Genomic DNA, 14,700 nt, shown 5'->3' with positions numbered 1-14,700 from the left:
AACTTTAAATGTGAGAGAAGTCAAAGCTTTTTATACATAAATACCTTCCCCATTCCCACACTAAGCCTCCTGGAGCACCACCTTGTAATATTGGCTACATGATGTTTTTTGTTTTGTTTTGTTTCTTTAATTCTGGGATTATATTGTACAATTTTATCTTTGCCTTATATTTGTTAAAAACACTAATTTGTTTAAAGTAAGCGTGTAATGTCTATAAATTCTATCACCCTCTTTTCAATTTCTTTATGTTTTTGATGTATCAGGAGTCTCAAAAATAGAAGTGCCTTGGATCTCTGTCAGCCTCTAAGGGGTCCCATGGGAATGTGCCTCTCCTTCCTCTCAGTTGCATTCCCTAGCATCTGTCTCCTGTGAGAGATGCTTCCCATCTCTGGCATTCTACTCTACTTCATCCTGTGTGTGACCTCCCCAGAACTGTGGAATGGAGTTCCAAGACACAGAGGTAGGTTTTCAGGTGGAGGTGGTCAGAGCAGGTGACCTGCCCAAGGTCAGGAATCTCCTTAAATTCTGACGAATATTCTGTACTTGTTCACCATAGTTGATCAGAGCTGTGCTAGGAATAAAGCGCTGCTTCACTTGGCTTTTTTCTCTGCACACATATTTCCCAGGAGGCCCTTGCAGGGAAAGGTGACTTGTCAATGGCATCTACAGCAAATTTGATTGTTCTTGGATCCCCTTGTCAAATATCACCAGAATATCAGCTTGAGATCTCCAAATAGCCCCACAGCCAGCATAGTGCCAACTATAACATGATCAACATTTTGCATCTATTCAAAATTACCAATAAAAGGCCCACTCACCAAGCAGAGGGATTCTGAGGATGCAGAACAGAGCTTCTGCTGGTCTCTGCCTTAATTATCATCTGTCCCATGTCAGACATCAGTGCACAGAAACAGAGCTTCATCCACCTAATGAGAGCCATGAGCCAGAAGCTTTGGGCGGATGATGTGTCCTTGAGCCTCTTGCCTTTAATTTACTTTCCTTTACTTGTGGCTCCTGGTCTGTGAGACGCTTCTTGATGCCAGTGTCTTGACTCATACACTGAGATTATCTCTGCCTAGGCATCTCTCTCAAGTCTGTTCTGTTATACAATAGCTGGAGACTGAAGGTGAGGCAGGTTTCTCCAGTTTCTCAATCTCAGAAATGAGACATGACCCAGGATCCCCCATGCAATCCTGAGCCAGGGGCTGGCAGAACACTGGGTGCCAATTTGAATACAGGAGCCCAGAGTCCCTTCAGGACTGCTATCCACCCCTCCATTCTTGCTGAGAATCTCCCTCCCTTCAGCCATCTCGGACTCTAACACACAAGATTTAGATGAAATTTGAAGAGAGAAGTCAAAGCTTTTTATATATAAATGCCTTCTCTATCTCCACACCAAGCCTCCAAGTCTCTCTGTGTTGTGCCATCTTTCTGGAGAGGCAGTGAAAGGGATACATTACTTCCACATTAGCCTACAATACCCACTAGTAGACCCTGTATACCAGTAGGAGTGATAACAACAGATTCCTTGAACTCATTGCTCTCAAATACTAGCAAGCCTCAGAATCACAAGTGGGCCTTCCTCACTCAGAGATTCTGATTCCATATATTGGGGTTGGGCCTGAGAATCTGCATCTCTTAAAAGTTCCCAGGTATCCCTAATGCTGCTGGTCTAGGCTCACGTGAGAATTACCACTGGAATTCACTTCAGGACAGCACTGCACCGCACATTGAAAGCCATCGAGGACTAACCCATCTCTCTCCATTTCAGACTACTTTCATTGTGCTTCTTTCCAGAGACTTTGGCCTTCCACTGTAACAACTCCTCAGAAATGCTACTTACCTGCCCCAGTGCCATGACCTAGGACCTCTCTCAACTACTTTTCTCTTCCCTATAAATAACACCAGCATGGTCTGCAGAGCCAAAGTGGAATGGGCAGCTTTATGTGCCAGGCTGAGGGAGTGCTCTTCCTGGGGAGTTGCTTAACCACAGTCTGTCTCAGCCAAGAGCTGGGGTTCCACTTCCCCAGAGATCTGGTTGTTTCACTCACTCAGCAGCCTCTTGCCTTGTCTAGTCTTGTTTCCCAGAGAAGCTCCCTTTTCTGGACTGCCAATCAAATATTGCCATGTTCTTTCAATCCCAGAAAGAATCAAAATAGCCTTTGGGGAATTTTATCCATATAGGAAAGCAGTGAAGTTTGGGCAAAAAAGAGATTATGTGACCCAAGTATATTATCCTGCCACTAGCGATAGACATCTCTGAGTTCCAACAGCTATAGGAGAAAGAAGGACTCAGCCATGGGTTTGATTCCATTTGATTCCACCATCATTTACTAAGCAATCTCCATGTGCTGAGAACTGCAGCGTTCTAGAGATGCCTGCTAACTGTTTCCCAAGAAGTTCATAAGAATGACAATAATGACAGCTCCCAGTACCATTACTGCAGGGCTCGGCAGCATCAGAAATTGCTTGCACATAGCCCACCCACCCTTACCATCAAAAGAGTTTGCTGGATTCTACGTGCCAGACTCTGCATTAGGAGACCCTCCAGTCTCCTAATGGGGCTTCGTATTGAACAAACTCAAACCAAAGCCAGGCAGCAAAGGAACCCATCAACACAACCCATATAATTGAGCCCCTAGCTGCACAGAGCAGGGTGAAGAAGGGTGGGAAATAGGGTGAGAGAGGCAAATGGAAGATGCCCAGTACATTTCCCAAAGAGTGAAACTGCATTTGAGAGAAAGGGGGCCCTGTGGGCAGGCATTTAACCCCGGATGGGAAGGTGGGGAGGGGTGGCTAATACAAAAAAATTCAAAAAACCCTAAAAAATGGCTACGAACTGAGTATCCCTAATATGCTTTCAAACAAAAGAAGATCTGGCTACACACTTGAAAGACCATAAGGCACAAAATGACTCAACTCTTATTATGAGAGGAACTTGACTTTCATATTCAATATCAAAAAATAGAAGAGGGGCACATTAATTAAGAAGATAGACAGGGGATCTCATAAGGGTTTAGAAGGGTATTAGCATTTTCTTTGAGTCTAGAAGAAAAGGGAAGCACTTCAATAGAAAAAAGGTCATATGTAGGATAATCTGAATAAAGGCATGAAATCAGAAAAATAAGAGTGTATTCAAGGATTGATTAATTGCCAGGAACACGGCAATGCACAGTATACTGGCAGGAAAATGTGGTCAGATTCATATGAAAAAGTAGACTGGTGCCAAATCAGAAATATTTTGGAATGGCAGACAAAGAACAGACTGCTATGTATGCAGCCGGGCATGTTCAAACGGAGAGTAGCTTGCTCAGTCCAAGATGCACGTGGCACTAACCTGCCAGGTAACTCAGCTGCAGGATGGAATAGAGGACACTGAGGGCAGATGGAGAAAGCCAGTAAAGAGGCACACAGTAAAGATGGAAAATGGCTATGGACAGTGGGAGGGGGAGAAAGGAGTAGCTGCAAAATATGTTATAAGGTTAGCAACAAACACATGGACATCTAGACATCACGGTGGGTGGAGAGGGAGAACCAAGTGTTCCTGTGAAATTTCTCCACTATCTTCCTATGAAGATGTTTCTGCCATTCATCACGATTATTTGGGATGAGGCTAAGGGGTAATTCAGTTGTAGAAGTTACTGTAGGACATCCAAGTTTCAATGCTATATCTGGTAGCTGAGAGTATAGATCTGATGTGGAAAACTACAATGAGGTGATGGGTTTTAAAACAGGGTGAAAATTGAGGCAAGAATTAGAGTCAGGGACCATTTAAGAATGTGACATATATGACATAGAGTAACTCTGGCTTGGGAATGGTTCTATACATTGTCTGATGAATACAAAGATGAAGTCTGAGGGAAAACAAGGAAGGAGGATTCCAGGGTGAGGAGGGTTTAGAAGTGGGTAACCAGGGTTTCAGCAACATCATTTGCTAGATGTTAAAAAGCTCTGAGATACAAGCAGAAGGAAACCAGTACGTGTCCTGGTTATAAGAGGAAGCGCATGGAGAACCAAGCCCTTTAGAGTCTGCAGCCTCTCTGGAGCCAGCTCCCAGTTTTCTCTCTTTGGAATGTATTAGGTTCCTGCAACTGTTGTAACAAATTACCACAAACTTTGTGACTTAAAACAACATAAATTGTATTATATTTCAATTCTAGAGGTCAGAAATCTGAAATGGGTCTTATGAGGCCAAAACAAAGGTGTTAGCCGGGTGGTGTTCCCTTGGTGGCTCTAAAGGATAATCCATTTCCTTTCCTTTCCCAGCTCACAGAGGCTGCTGACATTCCTTGGCTCACAACCCCTTTCCTCCATCTTCAAAGCCAGCAGATGAATGTCATCAGTTCTCTCTCTGATCCTCACACTCTTGCCTCCTTCTTTCACTTATAAAGACAATTGTGATGATATTGACCTGCCTGGGTGGGCCAGAATAATCTCTCCATCCCAAGACCCTTAACTTAATCACATCTGCGAAGTCCCATTTGCCATGTAAGGCAACATATTCACAAGTTCTAAGAATTAGGGCATGGAAGTTTTTGGGGGGGGGGGACGGCATTATTTCCCTATCACAGAGAATACACTTTGCCCTACTTGGAATGCCCTAGAATATTCCAGATATCCCTTAAAATACAGACAGTTTAATTAGCACCTGCTTGGGACTCATTCACTGATGACACCTCCAGGCAGCTACTCCCTCTCTGTTCCCTGCTCCTCTGGGATGGAACTCAGCACTCAAGAGACCACCAGGCTGGTTCTACTGCCACCAAGGACTCTCCCTCTGATAAGGACAGCAAGAAACTTGATCAAGCCATTTCCATATGCTCAAGGACTAGCAAGATTCCTTTTTTTAAGGATGATTTTTTTTTTTTTGGAAGAAGGAAGGGGAAACAAAAGAGAATATGACAGATGACGAGTTAGTGAGTGCAGTGCACCAGCATGGCACACATATACATATGTAACTAACCTGCACATTGTGCACATGTACCCTAAAACTTAAAGTATAATAATAATAAATAAAAAGGAAAGAAGGAAGAAAACTGAAGATTATGACTGAGTCTATTTAAGTTAGGCCTTTTCTACATTTTCTTGGTTCGGCTCTCAAACAACACAGTTTAATAGGCATTGTAATCCATATTTTATTCATGAGCAGATCAGGACTCAGAAAAGAGATTTGACTTGCCCAAAGTTGAGCTAGGAAGATAGGAGCTGGGAGCTGTCTGGCTTTTGACACCATATTGTCAACCATGATCCCCTAGGTTTACTCCACCCCAGCCACACTGGACAGCATGCTGCCCCTACACATCACTCCTTCTCACTGCAGACACATCACTCTTTCCTGCCACAGTGCCCTCATACTTGCTACTCACTCTGCCTGGAATATTCTCTTCTAAACATTGTCATATCACTTGCTCTATAACTTTAGGTGTCTGATCAAATGTCACCTCTCCAGTAAGGCCATTTAAGACCAGTCTTTCTATAATAGGTCGTTTCCTCCAAAACACTCTTGAGCCCGTCACTCTGGTGTATTTTTTATCAAAACACTTCTCACTAGTTGAAATCAAACTACATATATATAATATATTGTGTGTGTGTGTGTGTGTGTGTGTGTGTGTGCGCGCGTAAAGGTCCAGGAAGGCAGGAACTTAACGCATTTCTGTGCCCCTAGAGCCTAAAAAAAAAAATCTAGCATAGAAAAGGTATTTCTCAATAAATGTCTATTGAATGAATGTGTCAACTGCAGAATGATGAGGTTTATAAATTTGGAAAGGAGAGCTTTATTTCTCATAAAGTTTTGCAGCCTGCAGGCTGGCCTTTCTGACAACCTAGGCAGCACAGCTTCTGGTAGGAAGCCAGAAACAGATACTTAAAGGGAGGGACAGTGGGAGCAGGAATGCATGCTGAACGGGGTGGCTGAATATGCATATTTAATAAGCTATAGAAGGAGTTTTTAGTATTCATGAAAGGAGAAATGTGCCCATGTTCAACTGAACTTTATGCCCCTTAATGGGACCCCTGTACAAAAAATGGTGGTGTTAGCATGATCTGAGGGTGGAGTTGTCAGTCCTCTAATGTCAAAAGATGAAACAGGACAAAAAAACCCTCACTACATATTCTTAGTGGACTAGCCAGAACAACTCCGTGGTGGGTGGTCTCTTATCAGATAAAACAGGAGAGGCAGTGTCAGGCAATTAATTGAAATCAGTAGCGAAGTCTTCTGAATGGGCTGGTTTCTGTTATGCCCTTAGGGAAGAAAGCCTAATCGTGGTTAATGAAGGAGGGGAGATAATAAGGTGCCAAACATCCTTATCCCGTCATGGCTGAGAACTCAGTTTTCAAGGTTGCTCTGGGGTTCCCTTGGCCAAGAGATGGTCTGTTCATTCAGTTGGGGGCTTAGAATTTTATTTTTAGTTTATAAATTAATAAATAAATGAATGAGGTGTGAGATACAGTAATGCTATAGGAATGTTGAGAAGGCAAGATTCCAGGAAACATGAGCTACAGAGGAAGAGCTATTAGGGATAAGGTGGCATTTGGGGTGATTCTCAGAAACAGGGATGAATATCCCATTTGCACCAGGAAAAAAACTGTGGAGTTTGGCAAATGTGTGGGCCCTTCATAGAAAATAAAAGGCACATGTCAATGTGTACAGACATTTTATTCCTGAATGGCCTACTTCTACTTCATTGTGGTCAAAATGGGCCTGTCATTTCTGAAAGCAGGGGCCTATGGCCGAGGACATAGTTCTGGGGTCAGGCCAGCTTGTGCTTCATAGCCACACTCTGCCGCTTACTAAACTTTGCAAATCAATTAACCTCTCTGACCCTAGTTTACTTCCTCAAATAATTAAGATGATAAATCTAGTTTCCAGCATTGCCCTAAATGTGCAAACTAGAAAACATATGTAAATCACCAGGTACTTAGAATGTGCTCAAGAAAACTCAGTTATTTCCTTGACCCCAGCTTCCCTAACTGGCCTAGACCAGGACTAGATTTTTTTTTGTTTTTTGTTTTTTGGAAATTGTGCTGACATTATTTTATTCTCAGTAATTTCTTGAAACTTCAGGGTTAGATCTAAAGATTATTATTGTCTCCTTCAGCTGCCCCAGGGTGACGGCTGTGTTTTAATGGAGTCACATTTCTCCACAGAGTCTGCCCGGAGGGGCTATAACTTGGGGCCGTCATCAGCGCTGGCAGCTCCCTGTGACCTTGGGTAGAAAGGAGGACATGAGGTTCCCTTGGGCCAGCCCCGTACACAGGGAATCAGATGACAGGAGGCCAGCCGGGCTTTGCTTCCTGCCAGCAAGTCTGCCTCCAGCATCCATCCTCTCCCCACAGACCAAATGTGCCGCAGTGGGAAAATGTTCCCACAGAACCATGCAGGCCCTTGGGCAAAAAGCTGATCCCATTACCCATCAGTCTTCATTACAATGAGAAATTAGATCTGGGAAGGTCCCACAGGGTGCCTGGAACTGCCTCCTTTCCTTTGCTGCAAAGGGTCACTCCCACAATCAGCCTGCAGCAACCGCTTCTCAGAGAATAACAGATTTTTTCATGAAAAAAATCCATTTAAAGGAGTCCAGCTCCAGTCCCCTTCCTTGGTTTCCTCTATTACTTTCTGTTATTTAATTGAGTCACTTGAAAGAGACCAATGCAAACACCAGTATCACTTCTAGTTGTGAGGTCAGACAACTAGCCCCCACCACAGAACTCAGGAAAATGCATATCCAAATTGCTGGTCCCCTTGGAGAATATGACCCGCTAATATGGCAGAAACTCCTATCTCTTACCTTTCTGAGCACTGGAGAAAATCAAAGACTGTTCTCTAAGTGGGGTTCAGAATCGCTGGAGAACTTGGTAGAAATGCAAATTCTTGGACATTAGTCTAACCTACTGGATCCAAAGTTCTGAGAGAGAAGTTGAGCCATCTGTGTTTTTGCAAGCCTTCTAGTTGACACTTTTGCACACTCAGAACCACTAGTCTAGAAATCTCGGCTCTTTGCAAAGACAGTAGTACTCTAGGAGATGCCTGGTTTGGGGACAGAAGAAAAGAGGGAAAGGCTCATAGAGAAGGATGAGACCTGTCCTCAGTGGCTGAGAACTGGCAGACCCAAGACAGGCCAGCTCAAGAGATCTCTAAGCCCACTTGTTGCAGGTCTACCCAGAATGACCTCAGAAAGGAGGTGACTCTGGCAACCTTGGTGTAAGTCACAGTGAATTTCTTGACATTCTGGTGGTCCTAACTTTCAGGGTGGTAATTCATAATTCAACATCACCCTTGTGATGATCTTCATTAACACAGAAGAAGCTAGAAAGAAATTATTTAGGCAGATAGTGAGGATAAGAGAGTCCTTGATAAGGTTTCCTTTTAATAAAAAGCAGCCCCCAAATCATTTCTTTTGTAACAAAACCAGCCTGAGAAATCAAGCTGCAAGCATAAATAAGCAAGCAAAAATGCCGGCAGTTGTGCCAATAGAAAAGGGATATATGAAAGCCAGGTTTATTCAACATGAGGTTCCCTCATTCTTTTTCTTTGTCACCATATGTGTGGTAAAAAAGCAAACAACATGGCGCCGGCCAGGTAGCGACCCCATCTGCATAATACAAGATTAGGCTGGGATGGCCAGCTTCTTCACGCGCTATGCAAACAGCACACCTGGTCCAACCAATCTTTTGGGCCCTATGTAAATCAGACACTGCCTCCTCAAGCTCGTCTATGAAACCCCATGCATTTCACCACAAAACCGGAAGACCCACTCGGGATCCCCTCTCTCTCTCAGGAGAGAGCTTTTCTCTTCTCTTTTCTCTCGCCTATTAAACCTCCACTATTAAACTCACTTCTTGTGTGTCTGCATTCTCGATTTCCTTGGCGTGAGATGACAAACCTCAAGTATTTACCACAGACAATGATGCCACTTCATCATGTTCCCGGCGCTGCACTACCAGATGATGGGAGGGGGCAGTGGAAAGTCCTAACTATCCCAGCCCTGACGTTTACTTGGGCTTTCTCTTTGATTGTTTTAAGCCCTTTCTGCCTACATTTTCTTTGGTCTCAGCTCAGTAAAGACACTAAAGTATCTTAATCTCTCCTTTTACCTGTTCTATATGTTCTCTTCCTTTTTCAGAAGAAGAAAACAAAAATTAATATTTATTTAATATCTATAGATACTTGGCATTTTACTAAGCCAATGAAATACATTATCCTGTTTAATGCCCAGATAACCCTGTTAGGCAGGCATAATTATTCAATTATGCTTAAATGAAGTAACTGAGGTTCCAGGAAGTTGTTATTTGAATAAGGAGCCTGCCTAGTATGAGATGGAACTGTGTGTGATTCTACTTCCCTCTCTAAGTCTTTCCCTTAAGCACGAGCTTCTTTTTTATATTGGGAAATTAACTGTGTACACAAGGGTAAATAAATAAATCATGTAAGTTCACTGCATTAAACAAGACTAATTTATTCTGCAGTAACAAATGTCTACATCTCAGTAGCTTAGCACATAAATTATAGTTTTTCACTTAATGAAGTTCACTACAGGTCCAGAGGTTCTCCAGGGCACCCCCTTTCAGCAGTGACCCAAGAGGTCCAGGCTGTCTCCATCTTCTGGTTCAGTCAACATGACAGGGAAAGGATCTCAGGGAGATCATGTGATAGTTTTTACCATCTCCGTCTGGGAGTGATGCTTCTCACCTCCCTTCACATTTTATTGACTAGAACTGAAGTTATGGGTTCCCCTAAAGGCAAGCAGGCTGGGAAATGTGGAACTCTATGTACCCTGCAAGAGAACAAGTTTTAGTGAACACAGAGCATATATTCTGGCAAGCATGGCTTAAAGAAAATAGTAAAATCAATATACATATGCCTACCACTCAGCTTGACAAATTCTACAGTATCAGAGAAGCCCATATGTGCCTTACCCATTGCACCACCCTCTCATAGCAAAGTTCTATCTTAAATTTTGTGTCAACCATTCCCTTCCTCCTTTGTAAATAGAATCAAACACTTGCTTGTATTTTTTTAAAAAATATGTACAGAGTTCCTGTTCTTGAACTTTATATAAACAGAATCATAACGTATATATTTTTCTTTGGCTCAATATTATGTTTTTGAGATTTATTCATACTGCAACATGTAACTTTAGTTCATTTATTTTCACTAATGCCCAGTATTTCATTGAGTGAATGTACCAACATTTTCTATTATACTGTTTATGTAAAATAGAAATTCCATTTGTTTGCTAATATGAATAATATTGCTCTGAATATTTGTGTAAGTATCTTCTCATGTACTTTCTCAAGAGCATTTTAGGGCATATACTGATGAAATAAATTGCTAAGTTAGAAGATATTCTCATTTTCAGTTTCACTATGAAATGACAGACTGTTTATCCATAAATGGAATTGGACAATAAGCAGTGTTGATGAGGATGTACAGCAACAGAGACTCTCATCTTCCTAAGTTCAGTGGGAGCAAATGTTGGTAAAATCACTTTGGAAAACAGTGCGTAAATGAGTCCCATATTCAGAAACAATGTTGTTTGGGACAAAAGGATAATATTCTGTAAGTTTTTCATTGGTGATGCTGGCAGAAACGTTAAGATATTAAGGCAATTTCGTATCCAAGGCAGAAGGCCCTCCAGTGAGTACAAACACATCCCCAGTGGAAGTCCTTTCATGATGGAAGAAGTCATTGCAATCAACCTGCCACTAAGTAGCTGGTTGATTACCCTGTAGAGTGTGACTGTATTGGAGATACAATGTTGTTCTCTATCATTGGCTGGTAGACACACACACACAAAGTTGTCTAGGTTGGTATTGGCCAGGGAGAACCTATGAGGTTTAGCCCATAAATATTGTTCATTCCAGCTGCTCTGGCTGCCACTTCAACTCTTGAGTTCTGTAAACAACTATTTTAGTGGCTAAGGAAAGATGTTGACTACATACACAATTTTGTCATTTTGTCAACCTGATTATTGAGGATTTCCCTGGTGTGAATTCTCTTTGGTGTGAATTCACACAAACAGCTATCTTCCAATTAGGGCCAATTTTGTGAGATTCACACATACATCTCTTTTTCCAGAACTCCTTGTCACTAATTCTCAAATCTTGTCATTCCAAGTCACTGGTCATTAGACATAACCATTAGCCATTGCTCATGAATCAGCGCACATAGATACCTCTATTTCTTCTTTCAATCAAAGTGAGCAAACAAATTTACTGACCATAGACTTGCCCAGTGATAAAATACATTTTCCCCACTGCAATTGATGGCTACCCCGGATTGGGGCCATAAAATTGGCTCATGTAAGCATATTGTCATACCCATCTATAAATCAAGACTAAAATATTTGGTCACGGGGAACTCTCCCCATTAAGTTGAAAATGTGAGTTGAAAGAGTGTCAGTGCAACATAAGTCAATGCCATGAAAATCTTGTTTCATTCAGGATCTACTTCAGCCTGATTTCACATAAACTATTTCCAGGTGCTAATCAAGTACTTCAGAACATCATAGCGGCCAAGTGCAGTGGCTCACGCCTGTAATCCCAACAATTTGGGAGGCTGAGGCAGAAGAATCACTTGAGCCCTTGAGTTTGAGGCCAGCCTGGGCAACACAGTAACACCCTGTCTCTATAAAAAATGAAAAATGAAATAAAAAAAGAAAAGCATAATCTGATGAAGGTTTTTGACCAGGTGTGATGGCTCATGCCTATAATACAAGCACTTGGGAAGGCCAAAGTAGAGGGATCACTTAAGCCTAGGAGTTCAAGACCAGCCTGGGCAACATAGTGCACCTGTGGTCCCAACTACTTGGGAGACTGAGGTGGGAGAATCACTTGAGCCCAGGAGTTCGAGACCAGCCTGGGCAACATAGTACAACCCTATTGCTACAAAATATCTAAAACTAAAATCTAAAACAGGTTTTTGCCCAAGTGCAATGGCTGACACCTGTAATTCCAGCACTTTGGGAGGCTGAAGTGGGAGGATTACCTGAGCACAGCAGTTTGAGACCAGCCTGGGCACAGTAAGATCTTGTCTCAAAAAAAAAAAAAAGGAAAAAGAAAGTAAAGAAAAGAATTGGGCATGGTGGCATGTACCAGTGGTCCCAACTACTTAGGAAACTGAGGTAAGAGAATCACTAGAATCACATGAGCCCAGGAGATCAAGGCTGCTTGATCCTGCCACTGCACTCCAGCCTGAGCAACAAAGCAAGATTCCGTCTCAAAAAAAAAAAAAAAAATTGCAAGCATTACACTGTGATGGATTATATAGCAAGAGTCTCATTTTCATATATACAATTACTACTAGGTTCCAGAAAAAGAAAAAAATACAGAAACATTTTTTCCAAAGAAAAATACTTGATGAGTGACATGAGCAAAATGGTAAAGTTGGTAGCTACAAGCTTTTTTGCCTCCACAGAAACATTGAAAACCAAGCAGAAACTGTAAGATCCACATTTGTTGGAGCTCTTAAAAAATAGTTAAAAGTTTACAGAAACTAAGCAAATGCTGAATAAACAGAGATAACTTCAAAATAGTAGAAAAACATCATAGTATTTTTACTTGACCTTGTAAACCCTCCCAGGATAGAGGTGGTCTTGAAGACAACAACCTGCATTTCCAGGAGGGGACCCTGGTTTATGCTTCCAGAAGGAGCAAAGAAGACCTTTTTACAAGTTATTGTGTTTGTATTCTAAAATTCCTGGGAGTTACCTGAAGAACTTATACAAGGCATTCATTTCTGCTTGGCCTAATTCAGAACTCATACAAGATAGAAAAGTCACAGGCAGTGCTGGAAAATGTAAAATGAAGGAAAGACTTGCAGTCACCTGAGATAAAGATTAAGACACAAAATTGAGACACATAGTAGATCACCTAAAGTCTGTAGGAAGATCTGGGGAGGAAGTTTTTTGGGAGATGGGAGGGGATTAGGACAGCATTTCTGGACCTGTCCTGGGCTAGAGGGGGCCCACTGCCATAAAGGATGAATCCCAGACCAGGCTTACAAACTGACTTAAGAGACCTTGGGCCTTAAGGGGACATCAGTGGTAGTCTGGAAGTTCTCCTTGTGGGCCTGTGGTGGTGGTGGCCATGGGGTGAGCCTCCTCTGCATTTGGAAAGGAGAAGGAAGAGTGGGAAGGACTGCATCTTGTGGTCTGTGAACCAGCTCAGCTGCAGTACCATAGAACAACAGGTAGACTTGTAATGTTTTTGACTCTAGTTGCTGACTCCTGAATTACACCTCTGGACACATCCATGACCTGGGGGAACCCATCACCCTCAAGGGAAGTACACTGGCCTGGCTGGCTTTGTGACCTGCTGATTATAGAGCCCCAGGGCCTTGAGAGAAAATTGGCAGTAGCCAGAGAGTGGTTACAGCAGGCATTGGACAAGACCCAGTGCTGTGCCGGCTTCAGGTCTGACCCAGCATAGTCACAGTGGCAGTGACCACAGGGGCACTTGTGTCACTCCACACTCAGCTTTAGTTGGCTGAGGAGAGGGAGAGAGAGAGAGATCTTTGTTTGGGAGAAAATAAGGGTTGAGGACAAGAGTTACGGCCTGGTAATCCAGAGAATTCTCCCAGATCTTGTCCAAGACCATCAAGGTGACACCTCAAATGGTCTGTAAAAACTACAGTGTTACTGGGCTTGGGGTACCCCCTAAAGTGGATACAGTTTAGATCATAACACCCAAGTTGTTTTGAATGTCTGGGAAGCCTTCCCAAGAAGGACAGGTACAAACAATCTCCAACAGTGAAGACTAAAATAAATACCTAACTCTTGAATGCCCAGACACAGATGAACAACTACAAGTATCAAGACATTCCAGGAAATAAACTAAATAAGTCACCAGGGACCAATCTTGGAGAAACAGAGATATGTGACCTTTCAGGCAGAATTTAAAATAGTTGTGTTGAGGAAACTCAAAGAAATTCAAGATAACACAGAGAAGGATTTCTGAATTCTATCAGAAAATTTTAACAAAGAGAATGACATAATTTAAAAGAATCGAGCAGAAATTCTGGAGCTGAAAAATGCGGTTGACATACTGAAGAACACATCGGTGTCCTTCCTTTAATACCAGAACTCATCAAGCAGAAGAAAGAATTAGTGAGCTTGAAGACTGGCTGTTTAAAAATACACAGTCACAGGAAACAAAAGACAAAACAATAAAAAACAATGAAGTATGCCTACAGGATCGAGAAAATGGCCTAAAAATGGCAAATCTAAGAGTGATTGGCCTTAAAGAAGAAGTAGAAAAGAAAATAGGGGTAGAAAGCTTATTCAGGGCAATAATAACAGAGAACATTCCAAATGTAGAGAAAAATACCAGTATTGAAGAACAAGAAGGTTATAGAACATCAAGCTGATTTAACCCAAAGAAGACTAGCTCAAGTCATTTAATAATTAAAGGTCAAGGATAAAGAAAAAATCTTAAAAGCAGCAAGAGAAAAGAAACAAATAACATACAATGGATATTCAATACATCTGGCAGAAGACTTTTCAGTGAAAATCTTACAGGCCAGGAGACAGTGGCATGACATATTTAAATGCTAAAGAAAAAAAAGAAAAAAAACTTGTATCCTAGAGTAGCATATCTGGCAAAAATATCTTTTAAATGTGAAGGAGAAATAAAGACTTTACCAGACAAACAAAAGTTGAGGAACTTTATCCCCAGACCTGTCCTACAAGAAATGCTAAAAGG

The sequence above is a fragment of the Pongo pygmaeus genome, chromosome 8 (assembly GCF_028885625.2).
Source record: "Pongo pygmaeus isolate AG05252 chromosome 8, NHGRI_mPonPyg2-v2.0_pri, whole genome shotgun sequence".
Classification (NCBI taxonomy): Eukaryota; Metazoa; Chordata; class Mammalia; order Primates; family Hominidae; genus Pongo; species Pongo pygmaeus.
The sequence above is the reverse complement of the archived record's forward strand: the minus strand, read 5'-3'. Positions refer to the sequence as shown.